This window comes from Chiloscyllium punctatum, unplaced genomic scaffold (genome assembly GCF_047496795.1).
Source record: "Chiloscyllium punctatum isolate Juve2018m unplaced genomic scaffold, sChiPun1.3 scaffold_401, whole genome shotgun sequence".
NCBI classification, from domain to species: domain Eukaryota; kingdom Metazoa; phylum Chordata; class Chondrichthyes; order Orectolobiformes; family Hemiscylliidae; genus Chiloscyllium; species Chiloscyllium punctatum.
In genome coordinates, this window is record NW_027310135.1 from 151,281 (window position 1) to 174,000 (window position 22,720).

Below are 22,720 nucleotides of genomic sequence, written 5' to 3' on the forward strand. Positions count from 1 at the left end.
TTCCACGCAGTCATGTCTGCAGGGTGATTTGTTCTGTGTGTGTGCTATCCGTCGAACTCCCGGCATCACAGAGTCTCTCGTCACTGTCTGATCTCCAAGACCTCGTTTACATCTAGGACACCAGCAGGGGCTATGACTTCCCAATGTAACAGAACACGTTTCCTGACAAACATGTGCTGGCATGTCGTAACATGCAACATGTCTAGAGTAACTTAGTTAATGACCTAGAATGAAGTTAACATCCAGGGCATCACAATATGGTTAAGTCCCTGATTCAACTGTGGCTTACTGAGTGAATTTATTATACTGGCTCAAAATTTCACATCTCCCTCATATTGCTGAGCTCAATCCTTACTTCAGAAGTTGAAAAAATAAATTTGCTGGCTTACAGCAATTAACTGACAGTCACTAATAACGGTTTATTGTCAGCCAGTGAATTTACAGATTTTTCAGTGATGGCTCTTGCACTTCTTTCAAACTCAGTGCAGGCAGGTCCTAGCAGCAGAAAGTTATCTCTGTAACTCCCAGGTATGTGTAATCCTTCAGCTCCTACTCCACTCTGCTCCCTCACAGGATCACAGTCTCTGTGACTCCCAGGTACGTGTAATCCTCCAGCTCCCACTTCACTCTGCTCCCTCACAGGGTCACCGTCTCTGTGACTCCCAGGTACGTGTAGTCCTCCAGCTCCCACTCCACTCTGCTCCCTCACATGGTCACTGTCTCTGTGACTCCCAGGTACGTGTAATCCTTCAGCTCCCACTCCACTCTGCTCCCTCACAGGATCACCATCTCTGTGACTCCCACGGATAGGTAATCCTCCAGCTCCCACTCCACTCTGCTCCCTCACAGGGTCACCGTCTCTGTGACTCCCAGGCACTATTAGGCCTCCAAACTCAATGCTGATTTATATCCTCCCATTTTGCTGCCTCTAACTCCCAGGTGTGATTGAGCCTCATGCTCCTGCTCCAAGATGCCCCCTCACATGGTCACTCCCTCTGTGACTCGGTGCTGGTTTCGAGCCTCCTGCTCTGCTGTTTCTCCAACTCCAAGTCCCAGTCGGCCCCGATCCTCGCTGCTGATTAATATTCTCCCGCTCTGTGCCTCTGTCTCTCGAGTTCTCTCCCTTTGTGACTCCCAGGTAATGGTAGGCCTCAAGCCTCAGCTGAGATTTATAACATCCCATTCCGCACTGCTCTCTTACAGGATTGCCGTTGTGCCTGGAAGACAGTGGGGAAGAGGAGGATTAGACAGAGCAGAGGGTGTTACAGTGATTGAGGGAGCTGTATGGGATGGAACAGGTTATTGGGGGAGTTAGGCAGACCTGCAGCAACTCATGAACGTTACTGGAAGATACAGCGAGTGGTGCAGACATTGAAGAAGGCAAAGGAAATAGAGAGATTGTGGCTTGTCCATGACGGAGCTTGTGGCTTGTCCATGACGGAGTCTAAACGGATTTTTCTGAGCTGCTTACAGAGATGTGTAGACTTCAACAAATGCAATTGACAGCCAGCAAATATTGTATGGTACTGGAGACTGTTGGATGTTACAGAGTTAGAAGACTTGCAGTAACTGAGGGGAATATAAACTTTTGGAGCACTGGTGGTGTTCAAGGACCCTCAGGACATGAGGAGGTGCAGAGAATGGGAGCATTCAAAGTAGTGGGATTGTAGGGGCTGGAATTCCTGGGATGGATAAGGAGAATGGAAAGTGCCAATTTAGAACATGCAACCATTGTAAGGATAGAGATTTAGGAATGGAACCTGTGCTATTATTGAATACAGTTATATGGAGAATTACAGAAGTGAAGGGTTTACAATTTAAAAAGGGAGAGATTTTAGGTGATCAGAAGTTTAAACAAGAATAAAGAAATTTGAGAGATCTCTAGCACAGATGGGAATGGAGGAGGTGAGATATTGTGAGGAACAAGAAGAGCTATCAGCAGAGGAGGATGTCAAATATATGGGAAGAGCTGCTTTCTCTGTATGCAGTTACAGACGTGAGGAGTGTTGCAACGCCTGCTAGAGGGGATCCAGATAACAACAGTTCCAACGGCTGGTGCAGTGGGAAACCCACCCGGAGGAAACCCACACAGAAACAGGACGAAAGTGCAAACTCCACATAAACAGTCACCCAACGCTGGAATTGAACCTGGGTCCCTGGCGCTGTGAGGCACCATTGCTCACCACTGAGCCACCGTGCTGCCCCAAATTGCAGAATTATGCAAAGAGAGAATGTAGGGAGTGGAGGAGCAAACAGAGATGTGGAGTGCTGTTGTGGTTTGAAAAGGGTCTGGAGGTGTTTATACAGATAAGAAGGTCGGTACGGATGGGAGAAGGTTACTGAGGTCATGTGGTGCTATAGGCCAGGAGGAGGGAATGTGATCTGGCCTGCAGAACGTTACAGTGATATCATGTTCTCCTGGGGCTTGAGGAAGGTATACAGGTGGGTATTTTGGGCCAGGCTGGAGGATTTTACAGATACGGGGGCACTGTAAGTATTGTGCAAGACTACAGAAATAGGGATTATTATACTACGTGCAGGATGAGATTATTGAAATTGGACATGTTATCGAGACTGGAGCAATTTACACATAGGGAGAGTCGTCAAAATTACAGTCTGTTTCAAATATACAGCAGGATTATGGGAGGGGTGGAGGTTAAAGAAATAGGAAATTTTCTGGGAATTACAAGCATTCACTGGCACAAATGAGTTGGACCGAAAGGTATGTCTCCTTGCTGTATGACGATATCACCCGACAAGAGACAGCGTGAGGAGTGGATATAGAACAGAAAGATCCCAGGCTTCAATGCGATCTCCGAGGGGAGGCCTGTTTTCCCCTCTGTTGTACTGATCCTCACTAAGACAGCACAGGCCTAGATTGATAACTGTCAACTTACTGTATTGGCATAGGAAGGCTCAGTACAGCAGAGTTGAAAGTTAACAAGAGGGTGGAGATTCAGCCTGCGACCATAGTGCTCTGTATTCGTGCTTCAACACTGTATCTGTGTCATGTCTTCTCGACTAAAGTTCGATCCCTTAAATACACTCTACTCTGTTCACTGTGAGTGATCTTACCTCACTTCAGGATTTACTGAAGGCTCCAGATCTCACTCTCCATCTCTCTGGCTGACCAACTGTCTTCAGTGTGGTGATGGACGAGACAGGAATTGTGAATTCTGCTGAGTCAGCAGCATCCTGAGTACCTACAGGAAATAGAGGAACAGACACAATGGGAAAGTAGACTGATGCAGCAAGGGTTATACAAGGAGAATGGCACTGAGTCCCACAGAGATCTGGAAAATCCCAGTCTCCATCCCTGGCCTGTGCTGTTGCGTCTCTCTGGAGTGGAGAGTTCTGTTGGCTCAGGATCTGGCGTAGCTGCAAAAGGTGGCAGCAATTAGACCCTTACAGTGACAGATATTACATGGAGAGATACAGAGAGATATCACCAGAGTGCAGGAAGGTATCAGGATCAAACCACTGTCAGGAAGAAGGTGCACTAGGATCAGTACTCAGGAATGAGGGAGCAATCAACGGGGCAGGCAATGACCTTGTGTTCCTCTCAGTAGACTGTTCATCCAGAATTTAATGCCGGTGTCAGGGATACACATCTAACTGTTTCATACCTTCTCAGTCAGGAAATCTGTTTTTGGCTGCCTGTCTGGCCTACATATGAATCCAGACCCAGAGCAATGGGATTGACGCTCAAATGCCCAAAGTAATGATCTGGCAAGCCACTCAGCTCTAAGGCTGGTCAGGGTGGGCCTGAAATGCTTGCCAGCCAGAGACAGCAATATCCCACGAGTGAATTAAAATCAACCCTGCTGGGAGCAGTGTCCTGGTCAATCATGTCGGTAGGTTTATGGACAGGGCTTTAAACTGACAGAGAGGATACAGGGACAGGGTTCAGGTGAAAGGAGCTTTCCAAATCCAAAGAGAAAATGTGAAGCCTAGGAACAGCATGGGAATGTGGCTGAAGATAAGCAGAAAGGAACAGGAAGGGGCAGAGTTTAACGAAAACTGCACATCAATGAATCGGTTTGTGGTGGGACATTGTGGGAAAGAGGAAATTATAATTTTTTTGCATGAACAAAGTATCTACAATAAGGTGACTTGTGATACAGAGAAAAATGAGATTTAGTCACCAGACAGACGTGATTACAGGGTGAACAAAAGGTGGAACATAAATATTCAACAGTAAACAACCTTACAGGATCTCAGGCAGAATGGAAAAGCAAGATGGGATCCCTGACAGTAATGGATAACAAAGGTATTACAGAGAAAGCATTTGGCCTCAGATTATGCAGCTGAATCAGCCTGAATGCAAATTCTGGGTGCAATGTGTCAAAAACACAAGCAGGTGAACAATTTTTATGCTGCCTTGCAGTATTTCATTGCTCATCCCTGCATTAAACAGGAATTAATTAGAAATTGTAGCAAAGGTGGTGAGATAATTTTTGCAGTCTTCAATCTTTGTGTAATTTGGGACAGACACATTGGCAAGAGTAATATTATCCGAGATCCTCCTTGAATGTTTTTGTCAGTGTTTCTATTGTGCAAATAGCTAGGGATGTAACTATCTCAGATCGACCGCTGGGTGATGAAGCTGAGTGAATGAGTAATATCACACCAAGATCCTCCAAGAAATTACACCGGAATTCAAAGAGATTATGACATTTCAAAGTGACCATAAAGCACTCCAGGGCACCAGTAACAAAGCCAATTACATGATTTTGAGAGAGAACTGACCAATGTAAACAGGGGAAACAGACTGAAATGTCAGTCTGTAAATGAACAATGGAAAACATTTAGAGCCAGAGACCTAGAGACGTACAGCACATAAATGGACACTTCAGTCCAACTCACCCACGCCGACCAGATATCCTTTCCTAATGTCGTCCCATCTGACAGAACTTGGCCCATATCCCACTAAACCCTTTTTATTCATATACCAATCCAGATGCGTTTTGAATGCTGCAATTGTACCAGCCTCCACCACTTCCTCTGGCAGTACATTCCATACATAACCACACTCTGCATGAAAAGGTTGCCCTTAGATCCCTTTTAAATCTTTCATCTCTCACCCAAAAGTTATGCCCTCCAGCTCTGGTCTCTACCACCCCAGGGAAAAGACCTTGTCTGTTTGTCCTATCCATGCCCCTCATGATTTTATAAACCTCAAGAATATTACCCCTTAGCATCTGACGCTCCAGAGAAAACAGTCCCAGTCATTCCAGCCTCTCTCGATAGCTCAAATCCTCCAACCTTGGCAATATCATTGTAAAACCTTTCTAAACACTTTCAAGTTTCACAATATCCTTCCAATAGGACAAAGACCAGAACTGCACGCAATATTCCAAAAGTGCCCTAACCAGTGTGCTGTACAGCTGCAATATGACTTCCAAACTCCTATAATCAATACTCTGACCAATAAAGGAAAGCATACCAAACACCTTCTTCACTATCCGCTTACCTGCGACTCTACTTTCAAGGAGCTATGAACTCCAAGGTCTCCTTGTTCAGCAACATTCCCTAGTACCTTCCCATTATGTGTACAAGTTCTGCTCAGATGTGCTTTCCCAAAATGTAGCACCTCACATTTATCTAAATTAATCTCCATCTGTCACTCCTCAGCACATTTGCCCATCTGATCCAGATCCCGTTGTAATCTGTGGTAACCTTCTTCACTGTCCACTATCTCTCACTTTTTGGCGTCATCTGCAAACTTGTTAACTGTACCTCCTATGTTCATATCCAAATCATTTATATAATGACAAAAATTAGTGGCACCAGCACGGATCTTTGTGGCACATCATCGGCCTTCAGTGTGAAAAGCAACCCTCCGCCACTACCCTCTGTCTTCTCCCTTCAAGCCAGTTCTCTATCCAAACAGCGAGTTCTCCCTGTATTCCATGAGATCTAACCTTGCTAACCAATCTCCTATGACGAACTATTTCAAGCACCTCACTGAGGTCCGTATAGATCACATCCAATGATCGCCCCTCATCAATCATTCTTGTTACTTCTTCATAAAACGCAATTAATTTCTTGAGACATGTTTTCCCACACATAAAGTCATGCTGACTATCCCTAGTCACTCTTTGCCTTTCTAATTACATGTAAATCCTATCTCGCAGGATTCCCTTCAACAATTTACCCACTACTGATGTCAGGCTCACTGGTCTATAGTTCACTAGCTTTCCCTTACCACCTTTCTTAAATGGTAGCACCACATTAGTCAACCTCCAGTCTTCTAGCACCTCACCTGTAATGCTCGATGATACAAGTTTCTCAGCAAGGGGCCCATCAATCACTTCCCTAGCTTCCCACAGATTCCAAGGTACACCTGATCAGATCTTGGGGATTTATGCGCTTTTATGTATTTCAAGACATGCTGCACCTCCTCCTCTTTAATATGGACGCTTTTCAAGGTGTCATCATCTATTTCCCCACATTCCATATCTTCCATGTCCTTCGCCACAGTAAATACTGATGCAAAACACTCACTTAATATCGCCCCCATCTCCTCCGGCTGCACACAAAGGCTGCCTTGCTGATCTTCTCCCTAGTTACCCTCCTGTCCTTTATGTATTTATAAAAATCCTTTTGATTCTCCTTAACTCTATTTGTCAAAGCTATCTCAAGTCCTCTTTTTACCCTCCTGATTTCCCTCTTAAATATACTCCTCCTGCCCTATAGTCTGAGGATTCACTTGATTTCTCATGTCCAAACCTGACAAATGTTTCCTTCTTTTTCTTACCCTAAACCTTTGTTCTCTCGTTATCCAGCATACCCTACACCCACCAGCATTTCCTTCCACTCTAACAGGAATACTATGTACTGTCTCTGGAAAGCCGTTATCGCATTTTTGAAGGCTTCCTAATCTTCAATGATAATGGCTTCATTCTCTTAACATGGAATCAACGCAATTCCTGCACGAAACTGACACTTGAAAATAAGAATTAAAAAAAGAACATTCTAAACGAAGGCTTTGATGAGGTGAGCTCTGGTCAGTCCTGTCGACCTGGAGGTTAACAGATACATGGAGAATGCTTTCTACCAGAGCAGCACCAGGTCAGTGTCAGGCACACAGACAGAATGGGCAAATAGATTCACATCTGAACTCCCATCTCCCAGCCTGGGAATCTGAAGCTGTGCACAGCCAATTCTTGTAAACATCTGCAAATTTAGGTCATCAAGATCAGGCTAATAGTCTAATCAAAAACAAATGAATCATTCAGACTAAAATATCCTTCAGGTTCCACAATACAGTCTGAGTCTCATCCTGCAGGTTATATGAATCCCGCTCCCTCTAACCTCCTGCAGGATCCCCGTCCCTTCCTACATTTATACTATCCTCCAGGTTCTGCAGCCCTTCCTCCCTCCGTAACATGACCTGGACTCGAAAACTCTTCCTTCCTCTGCAATGTTCCCCAGAGGGGCAATGGAGGATGTTGGGGGGGGTTACAGAGTTAGGGAGGAATATCAGGATTGGAGGATTTTGCAGTTATTAATAATATTGAAGTGGCTAAAATTGGCTTTGGTAGTTTTTAGGGTGCACGTCAATAAAGGAGGTTATAGAGCTAGGGAGAATTGTAGGGACGTGAAGACGTTTCACAGTCGATGAGTTTTGTGGGGACTGGAGGAAGATACCAAAATAGGGAGGGTTTAAGATTGAAGGATTCTGCAGAAAACCTCTACTGGGTTAAAGGCAGGATTCTTAGTAGTGTGGAGAAACAGAAGAACCTTGGGGTCCACATCCATCGATCCTTCAAAGATGCCAGACAAGTTGATAGGGGTGGTACGAAGGCGTGTGATGTGTTAGCTTTCATTAGCCAAGGGATTGAGTTTAAGACCTGTGAGGTTATGCTGCAGCTCCATAACGCCCTGGTTAATCCTCCTTGGAATATTGTGTTATGTTCCAGTCGCCTCATTATAGGAAAGATGTGGAAGCTTTGACGAGGGTGCAGAGATTTGTAAGGATGTTTTCTGGATTAGAGGGCAGGTCTAATGAAAAAATGTTGGGGATGCCAGGGCTTTTCTAATTGGAATGAAAAAGGATGAGAGCTGAATTGATAGAGGTGTACGAGATGATGAGAGGCATACACAGAGTGGACTGGCCTGAGAATTTTCCCATTGTAAAAATGGCTATAACGATGGGGCATAATTTTAAGGTACTTTGGAGGAAGGTTTATGGGAGATGTCAGACGTACGTACGTTACACAGAGAGTGGTGGGTATGTGGAATGCACTGCCAGCGTTGGTGGTAGAGAGAGCAACATTAGGGACACTTAATTAACTTTTGGATGTGCACATGGATTACAGTAAAATGAATTTCTCAAAACGGAGACCTGTGCCCTGAGGTGTTCCACAGTGATCTGTGCTGGGTCCACTGTTGTTTGTGATATACATAAATGATTTGGAGGAAGGTATCAGTTGCCTGATTAGCAAGTTTGCAGATGACTCTAAGATTAGTGGAGTAGCAGATAGTGACGGGAACAGTCAGAGAACACTGCAGTATATAGATCGATTGGAGAGATGGGCAGAGAAATGGCAGATGGTGAGTTCAATCCAGGCAAATGCGAGGGGATGCATTTCGCAAGATCCAATTCAAAAGTGAACTACACAGTAAATGGAAAAGTCCTGGGGAAAATTGACGTACAGAAAGACCTGGGTATTCAGGTCCATTGTTCCTTGAAGGTGACCACGCGGGTCAGTAGAGTGGTTAAGGCTGCATACAGCATGATTTCCTTCATTGGACGGGCTCTCGAGTGAAAAAAGTTGGCAGGTCATGTTACAGTTGTATTGGATTTTGGTTCGGCCACATTTGGAATGTTACATACAGTACTGATCACCACATTACCAAAAGGATGTGGATGCTTTGGAGAGGGTGCAGAGGAAGTTCACCCAGATGTTGTCTGGTATGGAAGGGGCTAGCTATAAAGAGAGGTTGAACAGATTTTATTGGAAAGAAAAAGGTTGACTGGAGACCTGATTGATGTCTACAAACTCATGAGATGTGTAGACACGGTGGACAGCAAGAAGCTTTTTTCCCCAGAGTGTGGAATGCACTTATTGGGGGTCACAAGCTCAAAGTGAGAGGGGAAAGGTTTAGGACAGATATACATGGAACGTTCTTTATGCAGAGGGTGATGGGGGCCTGGAACGCGTTGCCAGCAGAGGTGGTAGAGGTGGGAACGATGACATCATTTAAGATGTATCTAAACAGATGCATGAATGGGCAGGAATCAAAAGGATACAGATCCTTAGAAAATAGGCAGCAGGTTTAGACAGAGGATCTGGATCAGCACAGGTGTGGAGGGCCGAACGGCCTGGTCCTGTGCTGGAATTTTCTTTGTTCTTTTCTTCTTTGAATGGTCTGCAGGTTAGAGTAGGATAAAAGATCGGCACATTATCAAGGGCCGAAGGGCCTGTACTGTGCTGTACTGTTCTGTGTTCTAAATAGGGAGGGTCACAATGGCAGGAAGGTGGTTCGGGAGGCTGGAGAGAATGGGATCTGAATGAAGAGATACAATTAGGAAGGGTTTGCTTGGAGTGCGACAGGTAATAGAGACACCAATAGTCTGATACTGAACAGACGACCCAGACTGGGAGGGCTGTGGGCACTGGGGTGGTTTCACAGGGAGGGAGGACCATATAACCACGAGGGTGTTACAGCAATGTGGAGAGCTATCGGGCCTGCAGGAGTTCATAGAGCTGGGGAGGTTGGGAGGGATGGAACATCTTAAACAGATATGGATGTTGGTAGGATGGAGTGGTTTACACAGACAGGAGTGTTTTAGGTGAATGGAGAAGTTTAGAGAGGAAGTGGGTTGTATAGACTGGAGGATCAAACAGAGATATGGAGGGTAGTCATGGATAATGTTTACAGATACAGGAAGGTTTAGGTTCTGCAGATTAGTTAGATACAGAGGGTGTGGAGTCTGACAGATTTTCCAGCAAGGCAGTAATTTTGGTTGGAGACAGTTTCACAGATAAGGGAGCATTAGTAACCTCCTCCAGAATGGTAAAGAAGGGAAGGGTTATCGGGGAGGGGGGCGTTTACACAGATCGAGGTGTAAGTGCTGGAGATGGTTATGGAGATGAGTAGTAGATGGAGAGACTGGAGGAGATTACATTAATAGTGGGGTGCGAGTGATGGGAGGATTTAAACAGATAGTGAGTCTTATAGGAACAAAGTCACATGATTTGGGGTGGGATCTACAGTTTGGGAGTGCTGCAGGGACCTGGGAGGCCTTTTGTGTCTCCCCAGATTGATCGTGTCTTTAGGACTGTAAGAGGTTACATAGAATCGGAAACATTAAAGACAATGTGTGCCTTCCCCTTTTTCCTGAACAGAGTGACGACACCTCTCATCGGCTAGGGATTCCTAAACCTGCTAGCTTTTCCCTTCACCCTAATAGGGACATACTGGATGCTTGAGATCACACTTTTAAAAGCCTCCCATTTGCCAGTCATTCTTTTTCATTCAAACAGGCTGACCCAATCTATTTTAGTCATGATTTGGACATGCCGCTGTTGGACTGGGGTGGGCAAAGTTAATAATCACACAACACCAGGTTATAGTCCAGCAGGTTTATTTGCAAGCACTAGCTTTCGAAGCACTGCATCTTCAACAGGTGGATTTGGGAGCACAATCCTAAGGCACCGAATTTATAGCAACAGGATGGCAGTGTCATGGAAAGAAATATTAAACAAGCTTTGATTAAGTCCTTCATCTTTTTAGAATGATCACCAGAGCTTCTAAGGCTAGCACTTTTAAATACAAAGGGACCTCGATTATCCAAATATCAATTAACCAATATCAGATTATTCAAAGGAGATCTCGAGTTCCCAATAGAAACATTTCATCAAAGAGTCGTTTCAACCATGATTGTGTTTGTTTTGGTTTACACTGATTAAACTGATGGGCGGCACGGTGGCACAGTGGTTAGCACTGCTGCCTCACAGCGCCAGAAACCCGGGTTCAATTCCCGCCTCAGCCGACTGACTGTGTGGAGTTTGCACGTTCTCCCCGCATCTGTGTGGGTTTCCTCCGGGTGCTCCGGTTTCCTCCCACAGTCCAAAGATGTGCACGCCAGGTGAATTGGCCATGCTAAATTGCCCATAGTGTTAGGTAAGGGGTAAATGTCGGGGTATTGGTGGGTTGCGATTTTGCGGGTCGGTGTGGACTTGTTGGACCGAAGGGCCTGTTTCCACACTGTAAGTAATCTAATCTAATCTAAAACAGATCTTGGCTTACTGAAATACTGCTGAGGACAGTCTTGGACATCAAGCCCAGGGACCATCTCCAAATGACTGACCTCTCACCCTCTCTCCACACTTAGCTGAGAGTTATATATAGGGGTAAATCCTCACCCCCCCCTTTCCCAGATATTCTCTTGAACATTGTCCTGTATAGGGCAGAAGTGAAACTTTTTGAGATGTTGCAGTAAAAAGTTGTGTATGGCTGTCTGAACGTGTGTGTGCATGTGTATGTGCGTTGTTTGGAGACTTACCCCCGCAAAGGCAGTAGATGTCTTACTGTTGGTGTCCACTCCAGCTGCCCAGAAGGGGGAGGGGTTGATGGGGGCATGGGCGTGGACATGGATTGGACAGTGGGTGTGGTAGGCAGAGGGCAGTATTGGACGGGTTTGGGGACGGGCTGAAGTTGATGTCGAACGTGTTTGGGAAGTGGGGGCAGGCGGCGAGTGGAGGGTGGTGTCGGAGGTTTTGGCAGCAGGGGCCGCTTTTTGGTGGGTTTGGGACAGGTGGGGGGTGACGTTGAGGGGCGGGTGGGGGCAGTGTTGGATGGGTTTGGAAGCGAGCGAGTTTTTTGGGGTCTGACAGGGTGTGGGGGCTCATCCATGGCTTGCTGCTGCCTAGTCACCTGAACAGGGAGCAGACTGGACTGAAAACTCCGAGCCCCAGAGGAAAGGTATTGAATCGATTAACCGAATAATCAATTATCTGAATGAAATAGTGCCCGCCCATCTCGTTCAGATAATCGGGGTTCCTCTGTAAACCATCTAGACTATACCCTAGTGTTGTGTGAGTTTTACCTTCACCCAATCAACCCCTGCTCGATCCTCCTGAATGGTCCCAATATTGGCCCAGTTCGACTTTTAGAGCTAAATCTGTCAACCTGCCTGATCTTTTTCCACAACTATGTTAAAACAAAGACAGTTGTGGTGACTGGACGCAATGTGCTCTCCGACAGATACTTCAGTCACTTGCCTGACCTGGTTTTCTGAGGAGAGGTCCAGTGTTGCACCCGCCTGAGTAGCATAGAGCCCTCTACGTCTTGACTGAGGAAACTTTCTTGGACACATTTTACAAATTCCACCCAGTACGGGCCTTTTACACTCTGGGTGACTCAGCCAATCCAGGGGAAGTTAAAATCTCCATTCAATACTACTCTATTATTTGTATAGGTACCTGCAAACTCACTACACATTTGCTCCTCTCGTCCCCGCTGGCTATTTGAGGGTCTAGAACACGATCCCAGCAGAATGACCATCCCCTCTTTGTTTCTAGCTTTTAAATTTACGGCCTTATTTGATGACTGCTTAACAGGATTGTCTCGATGCACAAATGTCATGTCCTTCCGAATCAAAAGGACAACTCTCCCTCCTCACTTACTTGTCCTTCTGTCCCGCCTGTAGTTTCTGTATCCTGGGACACTGAGCTGCCGGTCCTGCCCTTCTCTCAGCCATGTTTATGTTATGACTATAATATCCCAGTCCCCAGAGCTAATCCATGCTCTGAGCCCATCTGCCTTACCAGTCAGGCCTCATGTGTTGAAATAAATTTCCGTTAAACCAGATATCTTTCCCTCCCTCGACTGTGCCCCTGGATATCCTGAATAGGTAACTTGCTCTTGATGGCTGATGTATTTCCCCTGACTTTTCGATGGTCCCTCTCTCACTCAGAGTCTCAACTCCCTGCCAAACTAGTTTAAATCCTCCTGGGTAACACTAGCAAATCTCCTCCCTGGGATACTTGTGCCCCTTTGCTTCAAGTGCAAACCATCCCCTTTGGACAGGTCCCCTCTACCCCAGAAAAGATCCCAATGACCCAAGAACTGAAAACCCTGCCCGCTACACCAGCTCCTCAGCCACACATCCATCCGGCCGACCTTTCTATTTCTATCCTCACTGGCACTTGGCACTGGGAGTAATCTGGCGATCATTAAGGTCAATATCCAGCTTTTTTAACTTCTCACCTGACTCCCTGTACTCATTTCACAGGACCCCATCCCTTTGTCTACCTCTGTCATGTGGACCAATGTGCACAATGACCTCTAGATGTTCACCCTCCCCCCTTCATAATGTTCAATAACGACTCAGAGACATCCTTGACCCTGGTACCTGGGAGGCAGCACACCATCCTGGGGTCTCCTCTGGAGCCACACAGTCTCCTGTCTGTCCCCCTCACAACTGTGCCTCCTATCAGTATCACAATCATTACAGAGGATCTGGCAAAATAGACTGGGAGGAAATCCCTGCAGTTGGGTCCATGTTAGGAAAGTGGAGTATTTTAAAGTGATGCAGTGAGAACGCAGGGCCAGTGTGCTCCTTGAAGAGTGAATAGTAAAGGCAGCAAGTCCAGGGGATACTGATCAAGTGATACCGGGAGTTTGATAAAGAAAATACAGTGCAATAAAATCAGGTGAAGCCCTTCACAAGTATAGAGTGTGCAAGGGGATTGTGGAAAATGAGGGACAAACAATAGTCATTAAATATATTTGACAGATACAATTGCGGAAAAGCCACAGGAATTTTATCAGCATCGTGAGAGGAAGAGGTTTCCCAGCGAAAGAGGGAGGCCTGTGAGAAAACAAAGGGACAATCTGTGCATGGAGCCAGAGGAAGCAGGTGAGGTCTTCAATGAATACTTCCCATCTGTACTCACACAGGAGAAAGGCATTGTAGCCGGGGATTTCAGTTGGGATGCTCTGGTTCCAGAACATGTTAAGATCGATAAAGACAAGGTATTAAATGTTTTCACAGGCGTAAAGGTGGAGAAATCTCCAGTGCCCAGGGAAATGTATCCCAGGCTGCTATGTCATTCAGAGAAGGACATCTGTCCACCCTTACGTGGTCTGCACGACATAGCCACAGCAAAGTATTTGCCTCCCAATTACCCTCTTCAAAGGCCAAGCAAGTTACTCAGTTCAAGGGCAGCTAGGACTGGGCAAGAGAGGCTGGTCAGCCAGAGACACCCACATCCCAAACCTGATTTAATAAATTATCCATTCGGATCGTCCCACTGGAACCGTGCTGGGACCAGTGTCCTGGCCAATCATGTCAGTAGGTTTATGGACAGGGCTTTAAACTGACAGAGAGGATGCTGGGACAGGGTTCAGGTGAAAGGGACTTTCCAAATCTAAAGAGAAAAGGTGAAGCAACGGAACAGCATAGGGATGTGGCTGAAGACAAGCAGAAAGGAACAGGAAGGGACAGAGTTTAACTAAAATTGTACATCAGCGAAAAGATTTGTGACAGAAAATTGTGGGAAAGAGTAAGTTATGTTTTTTTTTAAATGGACAACGTCACTGTAATAAGGTAATAAAAGAGATTTAGACACCAGGGAGACATGGATACAGGGTGAACAAAAATATTCAATGGTTCACAATCTTGCGGAAACTCAGGAAAAATGGGTAACACTAAAAATAATGGATACCAAAGGCAATACAGAGAAAGCATTTGGCTGCAGATCATGAAGTAGAGTCAGGCTGAATGTAAATTACTACTTACCAAGGACACAAGCAGCAGAACAGTTTTAGCCACTGAACAGTATACCATTGCTCATCATTGCATTACACACGGACTCGTTGGAATTTTTTAACAAAGGCATTGTGATAATTTTGGAAAACTTCAATATTTGTATAATCTGGGACAATCACATGGTCAACATTGATATTGGAAGATGAGTTTGGTTAATTTTTTTTCAGTGTTTCTTTGAAAAACACATTGTGCAACTGTTAAGGGACATAACTAACGCTGAGCGACCGTGTAATGAAACTTAATGAATGAGTAATGTCACCTGCAGAGATCCTTCGGGAAATTGTGATAAAGTGCAGTTTAAAGAAATATAAAGTTTTAAAGGGATTCACAGAGGACAAGCTACAACTAGAAACAAAAATAGCCAATTACATGTGTGTGACAGGACAAATGACCAAGGTAAACAGGCTAAACAGACTGAAACATGTGTCTGTAAATGGACAGCAGAAAACATTTGAAGGAACAGTGTAAAACACTCATCAGAAGGACATTCCCTTGAAACAGTATAAACCTCAGCAAGAAATCCTCACTGATCCCTCACTCAGGACAAAAGGGATCATACTAGATTATGAGGCTGAGAAGATCACCAATAAGTACTTAAAATCCTGAAGTGAGAGAGTGTTTTAGGAGTAAATGTTAAATAGATTGCAAAGGGTCTGCTAGCAGGAGGAGGGCAGGGGGAAGGGGAACCATGGTCAGGGTTTATTGACACAATAGGAACAGGGAGAGGTGAAGGTGCTGGAGGTGGTGAGAGTGTTACAGAGAGTGGTCAGGGTCTGAACAGTGTTACAAAGCCAGGACGGATTGCTGTAGCTGGAGGTGTTTGCAGAGGTAGGGAGGGACGTATGTATTTTTATTTATTCAGTCATGGGATGTGGTTGTCACTGCCTGGACTAACATTCTTTGACCCCTCTGCTAATTACCCAGAGGGTAGCTCAGAGTCAGCCATATTGCTGTGGGTCTGGAGTCAATTTTAATAGAACCATTGGCAGTCCAACCACCTAATATTCTCTATCCTCTTATCCATCCTCCAATCACCTTAAAATTATGTCGCCATGTAATAGCCATTTATTCCATAGGAGGAAATGTCTCTGACTATTCACTCACTCTTTGCCTCTCATCACCTTGTTCACCTCTACCAAGACACCCCACCCCCTTCTTCTCTCCAATGAGAAAAGCCTTAGCTCCCTCAACCTTTCTCCATAAGACATGCCCTCCATTCCAGGCAGCATCCTGGTAAATCTCCTGTGTACGCTCTCTCAAACTTGCACATCCTTCCTGTAAAACTGGGATGTGAACTGAACACAATATTCCAAGTGTGGTCTCGCCAGGTCGCTATAAAGATGCAGTAAAACCTCACGGCTCTTGAAATCGATCCCCTTGCTAAGAAAAGCCAACACAATATATGCCTTTTTAATCAACCCTATCAATGTGCGTGGCAACTTTGAGGGATCTATGGACATGGACGCCACTGTTCCTCCACACTGCCAAGTATTCTGCCTTTCACCCTGTATTCTGTATTCAAATTCGACCTTCCAGAATGAATCACTTCACACGTTTCCAGATTGATCTCCATCTGTCACTTCCAGCCCAGCTCTGCGTCCTGTCAATATCCCATTGCAACCTACAACAGCCCTCCACATTCCCCACCACTCCACCAACCTTCATGTTATTGGCAAACTTACTAACCCACTCTCCAACATCCACATCCAAGTCATTTACAAAAATCACAGAGAGCAGAGTCCCAGAGCCGATTGTTACAGAACACCACTGGTCACTGAGCTCCAGGCTCAATACTGTCCATCTGCTGCCACCCTCTGTCTTCTCTGGGCCATCCGATCCTGCATCCAGACAGACAGATTTCCCTGTATCCCAATCATCCTTCTTTTCTGAATGAGCCATCAACATATTCTGTCATATCCTCAAAGAATTCAATAAGGTTTGTGAGGCATGATCTGCCCCTCACAAATCCATGCTGTCTCTAATTTAACTATGGCTTTCCAAGTTGTCATAAATCCTTTCTATAGAGTCCTCGCCAATAATCTGCACCACACAAACATCAGACCAAATCTGTAATTTCCAGAATTCTACCTCCATAATATGGTCCAGACGCTACAAATCTTCTCTCCTCTGCCATGTTCCCCAGAAGGGCACTGGAGGGTGGTGGGGGTTACAGAGTCAGGGAGGGATATCAGGACAAGAGGATTTTGCAGACATTAGGAGGGTTGCAATGCCAAAAGGAGGCTTCAGTAATTGTGAGGTTTCATGGTGATGAAGGCATTTGAAGAGGGAGGGAGGATTGTAGGGAAATGAGAGGTTTCACAGATTAGGTGCTTTGTTAGGACTGCAAGTGGTTACTGAGTCCGGGAGGTGTCAGCACTGGAGGTTATTACATAAACATGTGGTTTTGGTTGCAATGGCAGGAAGAGGATTCAGGAAGCTGGAGAGTATGGGGTCTGAACGAGGTTACACAAATGGGAAGAGTTGTCAGGAGGGAAGGTGTTTACAGAGACAGCAATGGTCTGATCTGGAGCAGAGGACCCAGACTGGGAGGGATTTGGGGACTGGAGGTGGTTTCACAGGGAGGGAGGACCATAGAGCCACAGGAGGTTACAGAAATGTGGAGAGCTGTAGGGCCTGCAGGGGTTCATGGAGATGGGAATGTTGGGAGGGATGGAGAAGTTTACAGGGATAAGGATGTTTGTAGGACAGGGCTGGATCACAGACAGGGACTGTTTTAGTGAGCTGAGCAGATTACAGAGATAAAGTTGTTTGTATCGACTGGCAGAACAAACAGAGATATGGAGGGTCATCGTGACTGAAGATGTTTATAGAGATAGGAAGGCTTAGGTTCTGGGGGTTATTTAGACATGGAGGCTGTGGAATCTGGATTCTTTTTTGAGAGATTGGGTATCAAGTTTGGTTGGAGACAGTTTCACAGATAAGGGAGCATAGCACAAACAGGAGGAAGTTCCTGCAGTAGGGAGGGTTCAAGTGGAGAGTGACATTTACACAGATGGAGGGGAAGAGCTGGAGAAGGTTATGGAGATGAGTAAATGTTTGGAGATACAGGAGGAGCTTACATTGACGGGGTGGGTGATCGTGACGGGAGGATGTTACATTGTAAATGAGTCTTGTAGGAACAGGATCAGGAGAGGCACAGGCATTGGTTGGGATCTACAGATCGGGAGTGTTGCAGGGACCCGAGAGGATAACACAGATAGGGATGGTGGTAGGGTCTCCACAGACTGATGCCGTTTTCGGGACTGGAAGAGGTTTTGTAGATAGGGAGGGCTGTAAGAGCTGCAGGAGCTTATGGAGAGTTGAAGAGTTGGAGCAGTTCTCAGACAGGAGTAGGTCACAGATAGTGAGGGTTGTGTGGTCTGAGAAAGTTAAAGAGAGGGGAGTTTTTGGGATTGGAAGATATTACACTGACAGGGACAGTTGAAGAGACTGTAGCAAAAATGCATGGAGAAGGTTACACAGATAGGGAGGTGAGTAGGGACTGAAGGTGAAAACACAGACATGGAGGGTTGTATTGTTAGACAGAGCTGAGAGGGACAGGGACTGGTGTAGGGATTTACACAGATAGGGAAGGTTGTGTTTTGGAGAAGGTTACACTGATACAGACAGTGTTAGGGAGTGTTTAGTGGACTACAGAGGAGCTCATACAGAATGTATTATGGGGAGTGGAGGAGATTACAGACACAGAGATGACTGTCGGGTTGAAAAGAGCTTCTACAGAACCTCAGTGCTGTAAGGCTGGAGGGAGGTTACAATAATAAGGGTTACCTACACTTAATGACTTTTTTGATATAGAGAAAGTCTCAGAACGGGATTGTCAAAAGGAAGTATAGACAGTCAAGATGAGTTTACAGAGATATAAATGTTTTTGGGGGTTTCAGGATGGAACAGTGATTGGGAGTGATGTAACGAATGGCAACAGTTATTGGGATTGTTCGAAAAGCAGGAAGCGGTGACAGTCATATCGATCTTTGTAAAGACTAGAGAAGCTGACATCACCAAGGAGTGTTTTAGAGACTGTTGGAGATTACACATATAAGGAGTGTATTGGGGATGAGGCAAGGTCCAAGAGACAGGGAGGTTGACAGGACTGAACAATAACCTGAATAGAATCTCCAGTGTGGAAACAGGCCATTCGGCCCAACAAGTCCACACCAACCCTCTAAAGAGCAACCTAACCAGACCCATCCCTCTCCCTGTCCAATAAACCCTGCATTCCTCATGGTGAACTCACCTAAACCACACTTGCCTGAATACTACAGGCAATTTATGATGGCCAATCACGTATCGTGCAAATGTTGGACTGTGGCAGGAAACCAGAGCACCCGGAAGAAACCCACACAGTTGGGGGGAGAACATGCAAAGTCCACACAGACAGTCGGCCAAGGCTGGAATTGAAGCCAGGTTCCAGGCACAGTGAGGCTGATTATACAGAGCACTGCAGAGATTGGACTAGATGGATGGAGACACTGGAGGAGCTTACATTGACAGGGTGGGTGCGGGCAATGAAAAGCTATCACATAGATCAAGGGTCTTGTAGGAATTGTATTGAAAGAGTCACAGGCATTGGAATGACTTCTGCGGATTGGGAGTGTTACAGGGACTGAGAGGATTGTAGGGTCTCCACAGATTGATCGTGTCTTTAAGAATATGTAGATATGGAAATCTTAAACCCAGTGCATGCAGTCTTCATTTCAAGACCAGAGCCTTATTATCCCTCATCAGCCAAGGATCCCTAACCCTGCCAGCTTTTCCCTTTACCCCAATGGGGCAGATTGGTCCTGGATTCTTGAGATCACACTTTGAAAAGCCTCCCATTTGCCAGTTGTTCCTTTTCCTTCAAACAGACTCACCCAATCGATTAGAATCATAATGTGGAGGTGTCAGTGTCAGACTGGGGATGGACAAAGTTAAAAATCACCCGACACTCAGTTCCAGTCCAACCAGTTTATTTGAAAGCACTAGCTGTCAGAGCACTGCTTCTTCATCAGGTGGTTGTGGAGCACAATCCTAAAGTACAGAATTTATAGCAACAGGATGGGAGTAACATGGAATATAATATCAAACAAATTTAGTTTCAGCCTTTCATCTGTTACAGTGATCACCAGCGCTTCCAAAGCAAGTTGGATTATAACTGGGCGTTGTGCAATTTTAAATTCACGGCATTGACGCTGGCCAGATCCTGCCTACTGGCCCCAAACCTGGCCCTGTTCCAGTTTTCCTCTTCAATCTGTGGACCTGCTGATCTTTTTCCATAACTATGTTAAAACGAAGACAGTTGTGGGCACTGGACCCAAAGTGCTCTCTGGATGACAGTTCAGTCACTTGCCCGACCTTGTTTTCTGAGGGGAGGTCCAGTGTTGCACCTGCCTGAGTAGAGTAGGGCACTCTGCATATTGATTTAGGAACCTTCCTTGGACACATTTGAAAAATTGCTCTCCGTCCAGGTCTTTTTATACTGTAGGTTGCCCAGTCAATACAGGGAATATTAAAATCTCCAGCCTGCACTCCTCTATTATTCCTATAGTTATCTGCAATCTCTCTACACAGCTGCTCCTCTGGTATCTGTTGGGTCTACAACAGTCTACAATACAGTCCCAACAAAGTGACCACCGCAGCCCCCTTCTTCTTTCTAACTTATCACCATGTGGAATTTTAAATGAATATATGTTTTAAAAGTTGGAATTAACAATCCATAAATAAGTATTAATAAAAATCCAAACACTTGACCTTCAGAGAAAGACAACAGTTCACTCTCATGTGGTCTGCACGACATACCCACAGCAAAGTGTTTGCCTCTCAATTACCCTGTGAAATGGGTGAGCCAGCTGCTTAGCTCAAGGGCAGCAAGGGATGGGCAATAAAGGCTAGTCAGCCAGAGACACCCACATCCCATACCTGATTTTTTTAAAAATCCATTCAGATTGGTCCCAGCACAGTTCCAGTAGAACAATGTCCTGGCCAATCATGTTGGTAGGTTTATGGACAGGGCTTTAAACTGACAGAGAGGATGCAGGGACAGGCTTCAGGTGAAAGGAACTTTCCAAATCCAAAGAGAAAAGGTGAAGCATCAGAGCAGCGTGGGAATGTGACTGAAGACAACAGAAAGGAACAGGATGGGACAAAGTTTAACTAAAACTGTAGATCAGCAAATCCATTTGTGACAGGAAATTATGTTTTTTATTAATGGACAAAGTCTCTGCAACAACGTAGATGGATTTGTGACACAGAGATAAAAGGGATTTAGACAGCAGAGAGATGTGGTTCCAGGGTGAACAAAAGGTGGAACATAAATATTCAATGGTTCACCACCTTAGACAATAGACAATAGACGCGGGAGTAGGCCATTCAGCCCTTCGAGCCTGCACTGCCATTCAAAATGATCATGGCTGATCATTCCTAATCAGTATCCTGTTCCAGCCTTATCTCCATAACCCTTGACTCCACTATCTTTAAGAGCTCTATCCAATTCTTTCTTAAATGAATCCAGAGACTGGGCCTCCACTGCCCTCTGGGGCAGAGCATTCCACACAGCCACCACTCTCTGGGTGAAATAGTTTCTCCTCCTCTCGGTCCTAAATGGTCTACACCTTATTTTTAAATTGTGTCCTCTGGTTCGGCACTCCCCCATCAGCGGAAATATGTTTCCTCCTGCCAGAGTGTCCAATCCTTTCATAATCCTATACGTTTCAATCAGATCCCCTCTCAGTCTTCTAAACTCAAGGGTATACAAGCCCAGTCGCTTCAGTCTTTCCGTGTAAGGCAATCCTGCCATTCCAGGAATTGACCTCGTGAACCTACGCTGCACTCCCTCAATAGCCAGAATGTCTTTCCTCAAATTTGGAGACCAGAACTGTACACAGTACTCCAGGTGTGGTCTCACCAGGGCCCTGTACATCTGCAGAAGCACCTCTTTGCTTCTATACTCAATTCCTCTTGTTATGAAGGCCAGCATGCTATTAGCCTTCTTCACGACCTGCTGTACCTGCATGCTTGCCTTCATTGACTGGTGGACAAGAACACCCAGATCTCTCTGAACAGCCCCTTCACCTAATTTGATACCATTGAGGTAGTAATCTGCCTTCCTGTTCTTGCCACCAAAGTGGATAAGCAGACATTTATCCACATTAAACTGCATCTGCCATGCATCTGCCCACTCACCTAACTTGTCCAGGTCACCCTGTAATCTCCTAACATCCTCATCACATTTCACCCTACCACCCAGCTTTGTATCATCAGCAAATTTGCTAATGTTATTGCTGATACCATCTTCTATATCATTGAGATATATTGTAAAAAGCTGCGGTCCCAGCACGGATCCCTGCGGTACCCCACTGGTCACTGCCTGCCATTCCGAAATGGAGCCGTTAATCACTACCCTTTGTTTCCTATTCGCCAACCAATTCTCTATCCAATCTAGTACTTTGCCCCCAATACCGTGCGCCCTAATTTTACTCACTAACCTCTTGTGTGGGACTTTATCAAAAGCTTTCTGAAAGTCCAGGTACACTACATCCACTGGATCTCCCTCGTCCATCTTCCGAGTTACATCCTCAAAAAATTCAAGAAGATTAGTCAAGCATGATTTCCCCTTTGTGCAAATTCAGGCAAAATGGACGATGCTAACAATAATGGGTAAGAAAGGCATTACAGAGAAAGCATTTGGCCTCAGATCATGAAGTATAGTCAGGCTGAATGTAAATTCTGGCTACTACTTGCCAAGGACACAAGCAGCAGAACAGTTTTCGACCACCCACCGAACAGCATTTCATGGCTCATCACTGCAATAAATAGGAATTCATTGGAATGTTTAATACAGGCATGGGGAACATTTAGTGAAATGTCAATATTCGCAAAGTCTGGGACAATCACACTGACAACAGTGATATTGGAAGAGGAGTTCAAATAATT

At 45.4% G+C, this 22,720-nt stretch overlaps 1 long non-coding RNA gene across 1 annotated transcript; it reads right to left on the reverse strand.

Moving 5' to 3' along the window:
* Positions 1–437: 437 nt before the first annotated feature.
* Positions 438–22,518, reverse strand: LOC140472673 (uncharacterized). The gene is made up of 3 exons (XR_011957817.1): positions 22,273–22,518; positions 3,076–3,203; positions 438–1,217 (listed from the first exon to the last, which is right to left on the reverse strand). It is a non-coding gene; the product is annotated as an uncharacterized lncRNA (long non-coding RNA).
* Positions 22,519–22,720: the final 202 nt, after the last annotated feature.